Source organism: Chaetura pelagica, unplaced genomic scaffold, assembly GCF_000747805.2.
Source record: "Chaetura pelagica isolate M959 unplaced genomic scaffold, ChaPel_1.0 scaffold199, whole genome shotgun sequence".
Classification (NCBI taxonomy): Eukaryota; Metazoa; Chordata; class Aves; order Apodiformes; family Apodidae; genus Chaetura; species Chaetura pelagica.
The window spans coordinates 2,410,435-2,420,626 of record NW_009970714.1 but is presented as its reverse complement, the minus strand read 5'-3'; positions in this window follow the sequence as shown (position 1 = coordinate 2,420,626).

Sequence of the window (10,192 nt, the reverse complement as noted above, 5' to 3'; positions counted from 1 at the left end):
CATGTAGTCATTCCTGAAAATCTAAAGTCAGAGTTCTGCCTACTTTTTTAAACAAACAGCAATCAAAAAATCTAGGGCAATAAAACTCCATAAGCATCTCAGAATTTTGTTTCAGCCAACATCAATCTTCCTTCTTTTCAGACAAGCTAAATTATACTGGTAAATCAGCAATGTTAGATCAGTCAAACCAGCTGAATGCAAAAGCTGAGGGAACAGACCAAATCTGTACTGTGTATATGAATTACTGAGATAAAGGAAAACTGCTCATGAAGTTAAATATTAAATAAACATGAATCCTTAGTAAGAGTAGACAGGGAAAAGACTACAGTCTACAACTTCTGAGAGGCCTCTGATGAAATGTATAGTGAAGTGATAAATGGACTTGTGGTTCTCTGTACTTCAGAGCCTGCAGCTCATGTAGCCAGAGCTTTAAAGCAGGTAAGTCAGACTCACTAAGAGGACAGAACTGAGCCATGGAGTGCAGGGGCCAGCTGCCCAGGAGCATACCCAGTTTGGTGGATGCTGCAGCTGACCCTGCTGGAACACTGTTGGAGGCACAGGAGCTAGCTTCTTCAAAGCATCTACATAAACTAGGCCACTGCAGTGCAGGAACTCCTGAGACCCCTGTTCACAGCCCCTATGGATTTCACTGCAGTGGTTGAAGATGTGACATCCTGCCTTCCCAGTGGAGGACCCCTCCTGCAGAGACGGCAGACACAACTGTGTGCTGAGTCACTGGTGTGGCTACTAAACTCCCCCAGCAGTTTAAACTGATTTATGTGAAAGTTACCAGACTGGCAGCTGCTGAGCTTCAGGAGCAGCATGTGTTTGCTTCTGCTGATCATACCATAGTTTCAGTGAAAACTGGGTAATGAAAGCTCCAGCAGGTGAGGAACCAGTACCCCTGGAAATGCTACCCACAGTACAGGATCTTGTATCAAGCCCTGTGAGACTCTAGAGGTTTTTTCACCAAGGCCAAGGACTTCTTGTCTTACATCAACCACGTCTCTTCTACACAGACCCTTATATTTGCAGCTCCCAAAGCACACAGAACACACGTTTTGAATGCTCCAATACAACCCTTCTCAAGTTTGCCACCTCTGTAGGAACAGAATGTCTCACTGCTTTGTATGTACCCCAGAATAACCTTTTATCAAAACAAATATTAGAGAAAATATAATAAAAGAAAGAATGCACATGCACATATACACAAGACAACCCAGTAAGAAAAGTGTGATTCTTTCTGTACTGCAGATCAGCTCCAGGAGGCCTGTTGTTGTTTCATTCACCCAGGGAGCAAGCTGTGAACTGTTTGTGGCTAGGATCCACCGTCCTCATACAAAGATTTTGAGTGAGGATTTCTCAAGGGGTTCCCAGAGAAGAGTAAGATGCAGAGCTCACAACAGATGTCCCTCTGCTCTACTCCTATTGAGCAAGGCACATCTGAACTTGTTGTGGAAAGCAGGTGAAAAATAAGGTAGAAAGAAGATAAGAAGGACTTGAGATTACTCTTCCTTTCACTTGGGATTTGTTTGATTTCCTTTCACAATACAATACAGTAGAGGTGGAGCAGGTCTATTAGATCAGTGAGTATATCTTACTTGAAGAGCAGGATTAATATCTTCCCACAGCCATCCACAATGAAGAATGCTCCAGTTGCCAAAATAATTCAAGGCTGAATAGCAAAATCCACAGGTGGGAAACAACTCTCAGTGAATTCATTTTCTGGGGTCCTTAATAACTGCACATATTTCACATCAGCACCATTATCTGAAACAAACTAGAGCATTTTTTTCCTATGGTGCCTTCCTGCCTGTTGGCCAAAGGGATCAGAATCCTGAGCTCTGTCCCTAAAGGCTGGATCCACACTACCAACTGGTAGGTTGATCCTTGCCAAGACATTTTTGGAGGAATTATAAAAATCTCTCTTAGAGAAGGGAATTATATGTGGTTCTTAGGCAAAACAGACATTTCATTTATAAATATAATTACTTTTGCTATTCCATCAAGATAAAGAATTTAATAGTGAGGGATACAACAGACAGATAAAATTATTTACGTGTTGACATTTTATAATACAAATAGAAAACAGATCTGTCTGAAACTAAGTGGAAAATGAAAACCATGAGAATATATGTAACTGAGATTACCAACTGGGGGGGTAACATTACCACTGCAGTGCATTCTTTCCAAGGGAAGAGCAGTTCCTCATTTTGCTTTATGTTTGGATTGGAATTATGTGTGCACTTGTTTAACAATAAATGCACAAGCTTACTTCGCATTTATCAGCAAATTCTCTACATTTGACTGATGATCTTGAACATAGCAAAGCAAGGGCTCTTCTGCAGTGCAAGGCAGGGAACAGGATATGGCTTTCACATGGTCCCTCTGCTTCAGTGTGCTGTAGCACAGGTTAGGAGAGGAAGGAGTGAGTGTGCCATTCACACTCGCATACAGTGACTGGATGCAATATTATCATCTAGGGAATGATTTTGACCTCATCTCTTAGATTCACACACATGCTTCTTTTACTCAAGCTGCTTGTCTGGGTCTGTCCATTACTGGCCATCTTCTGCTTTAGATTTGTGAATAATATTTTGATCTGGCATCTTCATTCTTAATATTACTGATTTATCACATATGGTGCTCTATATTTTTATAAAGCTGTAAGATACCATGGTGATTAACACCATATGAGAACCTAAATAGAAGGGAACAGGACAACAGAAATGCCCTCCCAGCAGATACTTTCCATAAAAACAAGCAAGAGCCCTGTATCTCAGCTGCATGATTTTACTCTGTACATAAGACTTGTAGGAGTTCTATAATAGAAGACTGTACTGTACTTGACAATGTTGTAGAGAGAACAAGAAACCTTATGTTTAATTTGTCTCCAAACTTAATTAGGATTTTCAGATCAATTATGCAAGGAGATTGATTATTCCAGCTCTTTTGATCATACGGATTTATTGCTTTGATTTAAGAAGGCAGGAAGAAAAAAAAAAAAAGTAAGAACCACAAGTATACCCTTGAGTTTATGTATGTTCATATATTGTCCCCATATTTCTGGCAGAAAAAGATTTCAGCCTCAGATAAATCTTACAAATTTGTCCTGTCAATATCACAGTCCACACAGAAAATCTACTCCCTGACTCAACATGGTAGTAAGAAACTGATCACATTTACTTACCCATCCAAACACTGCAAAAGCCTGGAGATCCTGCAAGTCTACTTCAAATGAAGGCATTTTCCTGCTGGGAAGGCTGTGGGCTGCTTCAGTGTGCCCACAGCCCTTCTCTCCAAACAGCTCTATCCTCATCCACCTGGATTAGGACAGTCACTGGGACAGCTGCATTACTGGATCCAAAGGAAGGACTTTTCAAGTGTGGCAGGCCAGCAAAAATGGGAATCCGCAACTAGCAACAAGACAAGAGGGCATGGCCTCAAGCTGCTCCAGGGGAGGTTTAGGATGGATATTAGGAAGTACTTCCTCATGGAAAGAGTCATTAGACATTGGAATGGACTTTCATGAAAGTGGTAGAGACACCATCACTGGACGTGTTCAAGGAAAGGCTGGATGTGGCACTTAGTGCCATGGTCTGGCTGATGTGGTGGTGTTGGTCATAGGCTGGACTTGATGATCTTAAAGGTCTTTTCCAGCCTTGGTGATTCTGTGATTCTGCTTCTGGGCACATCCAAGGAGGCAGCCTGGGGGCTGCTGGAATGAGTCAGGGTGAAACCTACGTGGTACAAAGGTGATGAGCCTGGAATTTTGGCTCCTGTCAGGCTCCCATGGGAGACAGGCAGAGAGGCTGTGGGGATGGCAAACACCTGGCTGCAGACTGGGCATCCCTGGATGCCACATGATCCTCCAGGACCAGGGCTGCAGGGAGTGCCAGGAGGAATGCTGCACTAGCAGATCCCCATGCATCTTTCACGGGGAAGTGCAGCAGAGGTTAAATGAAAAAAAATCACTTGGGGAAAAGCCTTTTTTGCACAATTGGTCACTAGCAAAGAAAGGCAGCCAGGCCCCCAGGGAGGCTCTTGCCTAAGGATGAAATGGGATTACAATGGTAATGTTTGCTGCACTGTAATTAGGGTGGTGTCTGGACTTCCATTAAAAAGTGTGTTTTTGTCAAGGGGCTTGGAGAAAAATTTTTGCTTGGAGCTGAAATATAACATTGTTCTCAGCCAGAAAATGCATGCACAGCCTTTATTATATATATAATTTAGAATTTCAGTATAGTCTTGGCTGTGGAGGCTCTACTGTTATTTCCATATGGGTATGCAACTAACTGGTTTGAAACATTATTTATTAAAGAAGTAAAGGACTGAATTCACGCTGGACCTCATGTAGGTGACATGTCCCCATTAATTGTCTGCAATTAACTTCAAAAAACAAAGGCCAAATTCTTCCCTCCTTACTCAGACACATAGTTTTATTGAAGTAAACAGCTGCAAACTGTATTGGGCTCCCAGTGTCTACCTGACTTCAACCCAAGGCACTTGCACCTCCTACATTAAATTCCTTTAAAAGTGAGGCCATCCCTTCTGGGACAGAGATTATTTTGTTGCAAAACTGGCAGTATGTTACAAGGTTATTTCTACTGATAGTATCTACATTGCACCCAAGATCTCACATAAGGAACCAGGACCCCCGTTCACCAGATGCTGTGCAAAACACAGAATAAAAGCATAGTCCTATTAAAAAAAAAAAAAAAAGAAAAAAGAAAAAAAAAAAAAGTATGATTGAATGCACACCAACAAATCCTTTCCTTACACTTCATGGCTAGGTTTGTATTATTTCTGTTAAGTAATCTGAGTGTAATGCACCACTCCTGCAAACACTGCTTAGACGCTTATTTAACTTTCTGCATGATAAAAATTCTACCAGTCTTTTGTTCTTCCACAGAGGTGCACACAAAGTGGCCAGATACTGCCCTGGATGCTTGCTGCTGGCTGTGAGCTTTTTCCTGTATGTGCTGCTTTCAGACACTGATTTGGTCTTCCTCAAACTATTAGTATTCTACCTTTTTGGATTAAAAAGTCATGCAACTAATAATATGTCGTAAAATATTCTTTATCCACTGCCCAGCACCACATATGTGGCAAAACCAAAAGTCAGAATATTAAAGTTAGTGTTTCATAAAGTTGCAAACAAGACATGAACTGCAATGAATTAGGCAAGTCTCAAAGAATGGAACTGAAGTTGCAGGTTCCTCATATGGCTTCACATGGATGCTAACAAAATACAACATAGCAGAGTCCATTGTTCCTGATGAAAGCAAATTATGTAAATTGCTACTTTAGGAATAATTTAAGCATTTCTGCAAATGCTTAAACACAGAATGAACTCTATTCAGGAGGTAGTTGTCTTCAGATAAACTATTTATGTATTTAGCTGCTTATCTGTCTAATTAGCATCTCCAGGATCATGGTCTTGGTATGGAATAACTTAATGAATTTCAGTATAGCGCATCAGCCACCACTTGCCCAAATAGCAAGATTCAAATGTAAACAAGCGATGCTCTTATTAAGCGCAAACATGTGCAACATTAACATTCCTAATAGACAAAGCTTCTCCACATAAGGAGGTATTATTAGCAATACTGGCAGAGCCAGGCAAGCGAAATTCCTCATGTGGACAAAGTCACTCCAATATGAGCACCTTCTTTAATTTCATTTAAACAAATTAAATAAGTTATTCTGTAAAAAAGCCAGAAGATGCCAGAATGAATGAGTCTGCATGAGGGTTATACTATAACCACTAGTTTTAAATTCACACTTTGGCATGCACAAAAAGAACATTTTGTTATGAAGATAAAAGCCTCCACGTGTAATAACTCGATAAATAGACAAGCCCTAGGGGCTTGCATCTTGAGCACTTAACATTTTTGGCCCTGTCTTAATGGATAAAAAAGGTGTGTTTCTCAGTCACATTAGCCCAGTCTAAGCAGCTTAATATGATGAAAAGGCCTCAGGCTTTGGCGAGACTAAGGTGTAAAGGTGTGAGGTTAGCACATATATCACAGCGTGGGCAAGGCTGCCTTTAACACATACTAAACTAATCAAGTTAAAGCAGGCAGGGGATGGGGAACCTCAGCTGTATCAGCCCATGTCCATACAAACTCTGGATTAGTTGGCGTTCAGAGTAGCTATTGCAGAATCCAACTCTGGATACCTCACAGTGGGGAGCAGGTGGGAAAACAAGAACTAGAATGAAATACTTTGCCTCACAGACTGTGAACCTTGCTGCCTTCAAAGAGAGCAGTTACGTGGATTTTAGGGGGACTGAACCTCCACATTATCTGTCCATTGCTCTAGAACACCCGATAACTGGATTTCTCCAGCTGTCTGGGAATGCTGCTCAGGACAAAAACTGAGGCTTATCCCCCACTATCTGCAGTGACAAGCATCTCTGCAAACTGCTGGGAAAGTCACCGCTGCTCAAGGGTATGTTGTACCCACTATCCAGGTTGTGCTGTTGCCTGAAGTAAGACAGATCTACAAGACGACAAGTAAGCAAAACTGATGAAAAGAAGAAACAAACATTTCAAGTTTAAAACTAGACTTCTATGATGCATTCATTAGCATGTGACAATTAACATGATTTTTACTCCAGCCAAATTTAGTACAAATAAATTAGGAGCCATGTATTTATATGACCTAATCCTGATTTTGCTACTTGATCTAAGCTTTTTTTCTAGAACTCTTTTAAATTATCTTGGGTTATTCAGCTTATTCAGCTATTTCTGAAGTACTTGTCTGAATACAAATGCAGATGCAAAAAACTACCATGGGCAATTGATGTGGTTATCACCCTCAACTGCCCACTGCACTTTTTCCTGCAGTCTACTACCCTTACATCAAGGACAAATAAATGGGATGTGCACCAGCACCTCAATCTCCCCAGTTTTCAGAGCTGCTTATTGAAGTAACCAGCTGCTCATGACAGCAAACTATCAATTTAGCACAGGTTAAAGACAAAGTGGTTCAATATACTAGGCATTTAAAATGTTAACATGTTGCTGACATATCTTAAATCAACCCTTTGTGAAAACCATATTCTGGGTGCATCACAAGAAGTATGGCCATCAGGTAGAGGGAGGTGATTCCCCATCTCTACCCTGCTCTGGTGAGACCCCCACCTGGAGTACTTTGTCCAATTCTGGGCTCCTTGGCACAGGGAGGATGTGGAGCTCTTGAGTAAGTCCAGAGGAGGGCCATGAAGATGATCCAAGGGCTGGAGCACTTCTGCCATAAAGACAGGCTCAGAGAGCTGGGGTTGTCTAGCCTGGAGAACAGAAGGCTCTAGGGACACCTTGTTACAGCCCTACAATACTTAAAGGCGGCTCATAAGAAAGATGGAAACAAACTTGTTTAGCAGAGCCTGATGCAATAGGATGAGGGGTAATGCTTTTAAACTAAAAGAAGGTAGATTTAAACTATTTACAAGACATTTTTTACTATGAGGGTGGTGAAACACTGGAACAAGCTGTCCAGAGAGGGGTTGCTAGATGCCTCATCCCTGGAAACATTCCAGGTCAGGTTGGATGGGGCTCTGAGCAACCTGCTGTAGCTGAAGATGTCCCTGCTCACTGCAGGGGGTTTGGGCTAGATGACCTTTAAAGGTCCCTTCCAATCCAAACCACTCTATGATTCTATGAACTTAGTGATCTTTTCTGCAATGGAAACATGTGCAAAGAGAACAAAAATGGAACTTTATGCTTTTTGTAGAGTAGGGAATGATCATTAAGTTGGGAAAGTTTGGAACTAATGTCATAAAAGAGTAAGTATCTGGATCCCATTCTTGACCGAATCTGGAATAATGTTCTCATTATTTCTGTCACATATTAGTGTTTTAATTGTTTAATGATACAATGGTATAAACGGTATTTATAAAACAGTTGTCATTTTTCTGTTTGAAAGTTTCAAAGCTGCCTGCCCTTGAAAGTAAAAAAAAAAACCAAACCAAACAGGTGTGTCAGTTCACTTGAGTTAGTTTACAATGAACTGGAAGATCTCTTCTCAGTCAGTAAAGCAGACGTCTTGTTCATTTAATACTATGTGTTCGCTGTAAAAATGTGCTTTCCAGACAGAGATAATTTACAATTGGTGGCTAGTGGGGGCCAGATCCAAATGTAAAAATTTTCTTGACAGAATTGTTCAAATGTCCCTCCTAAACTGGATTTATGTTTGGTGACACAGTTTCTTCTAACTTGTCCCCCACCTTTACTGAGTGATAAATAAAGCTAGCAAATACAATTTCCTACAATCCCACCTCTGCTTTGGGTTCCTGCTCACAAGTCTCTCTCAGTCCAGCAAAGCTCTTCACACCTTTGCTTGCCAAGCCAGTGGCTGCAGCAGTTCACAGAACAGACCTGCCTGGCTTTGTTCTGACATATAATGAGGTAAGACACAGTAGTGTAACTAATAGTCCTAAGTCCCTTAACACATTCTTGTCCATGTTTAGCTACGCCAAAGCTAACCTCATCCTGCCTCCACTCAGACCTTGTATTCTGATAGCTACATATAGATGTATTTCACGCCCAAAGCTCAACCACTTACAGGTGACCTAAAAGTATTAAACAACATTTACATGGAAGGACCAGATGAACCATGCATGGACAAGCGACTCTAGTGATTTCACTGCATGCATTTCAGGGGGATGTGACAGCTATTCCCCATACACCTCGCAGATGATCTGAGCCCACAGCCTGCTCACGTGTCTCAGCTCACATCCATTTGCACATGCATAGCAGCTCTGACACATCCCAGACTCACCCAAGCCACTGCGCAGGCCCAGGACATCTGCACATGCACAGTCAGTGCTCCAGGAGATGGCCATTTTTTTTTTTTAGCAGACCAGATGGCAACCTGGCACCTCTAGCAAATGCCACACCAGTGATCCCACTGTGCAGGGGCTGTGGCCTTTCACTTCCCTCTCCCTCCCTGCTTTTATCTCTACCCCACCCAAGTCTGGGCCTGTATAGCATTAAATGTTTTCAGTTAAATTATGCTAAGTTGTCTGAGCTAAAACATTCAAAGGCACTTTCTCCAGTGTTAGAGAGCATGTAAACAGAGTAAGTTTCCATATCTGAAGCTTATGAGCAGTACACTTATGTTGTCATTTGCAGACTTCATAATACAAACATTTAGCTCAGGATATATTTTTTTTAATTTCACAGAAACTAGTACATTTTCAGTAACAGGGCCAAGAAAGTCACACCAACAATCCAGCTGTGGTCCTTGCAAGGTGAGCAAAAGGGCTGGCTTTATGTAGTGTTTGTATACATGTATATAAATGGAAAAAAATACGTTACCACTTTCTTCACATATAGATACAAAAATGTCACAAAAGTCTAATTTATTTACCCATAAAGCTCGGAAATGAACTAACAAAGGTTTCTCGTTATGAAATGGTTCCCAGGAACAGCAAAAGCTGTATTTGCCATTTTAATTTGGTGTTTCTGAAGCAGACAAACGAAACATTTTGGGAAGGAACAACAGTGTAAAGCTCTGGATTGTTGTTTATTTTTGCATCAAAACGACATTAGCTCCTCCTTCCCTCCCTTCCTTGCCGGACCTGCGTCCCACTCCAGGCCGTTTTTATCAACAGAAACCTGACTGACCGGGGAGGAACACGGCGCAGGGTTCTCAAGATGTGACTGTACGTGTTCAGCCACCTCTCCCAAGTCCAGCCAAGTTCTCCCAGCACGCCCGCCCCAAACACCAGGCACCTCTGCAGGGCAGCCGGGTTCATTTCCATCCACACCACCCATCTCGTGATTCAGCATCCGTGCGCTGAGTTACTACTCCCTTCGCACCCGCTGCTCCAGCTCGGGGCAGCAGGAGGGAGGGAAGGGAAAGGAGAGGAAGGGAGGGAAGGGAAGAGGGCGGGAGCGCGGCCTGCGCAGAGGGGCCCCCGGCGCTGCCCTCCCGGCGGGCAGGGGGGGAGGGAGGGAGGAAGGGAGGCCGGGCAAGGGGAGGCCCCTCGGGGAGGCCCCTCAGGGCTGCCCTCGGGGCGGTGCCCGGGGCGGGCAGCGGGGCTCCCGGCCAAGGCAGCGGCGCGGCCTGATCCCCACCCCGGGGCAGGGCTGGGAGGAAAGTCCGGGGGCGCGGCCTATTTCCTCACCCCGTGGCCGGACTTCTCTGCTGGCTTCGAGGCCCTTATAGAGTTCCCCCACCCACC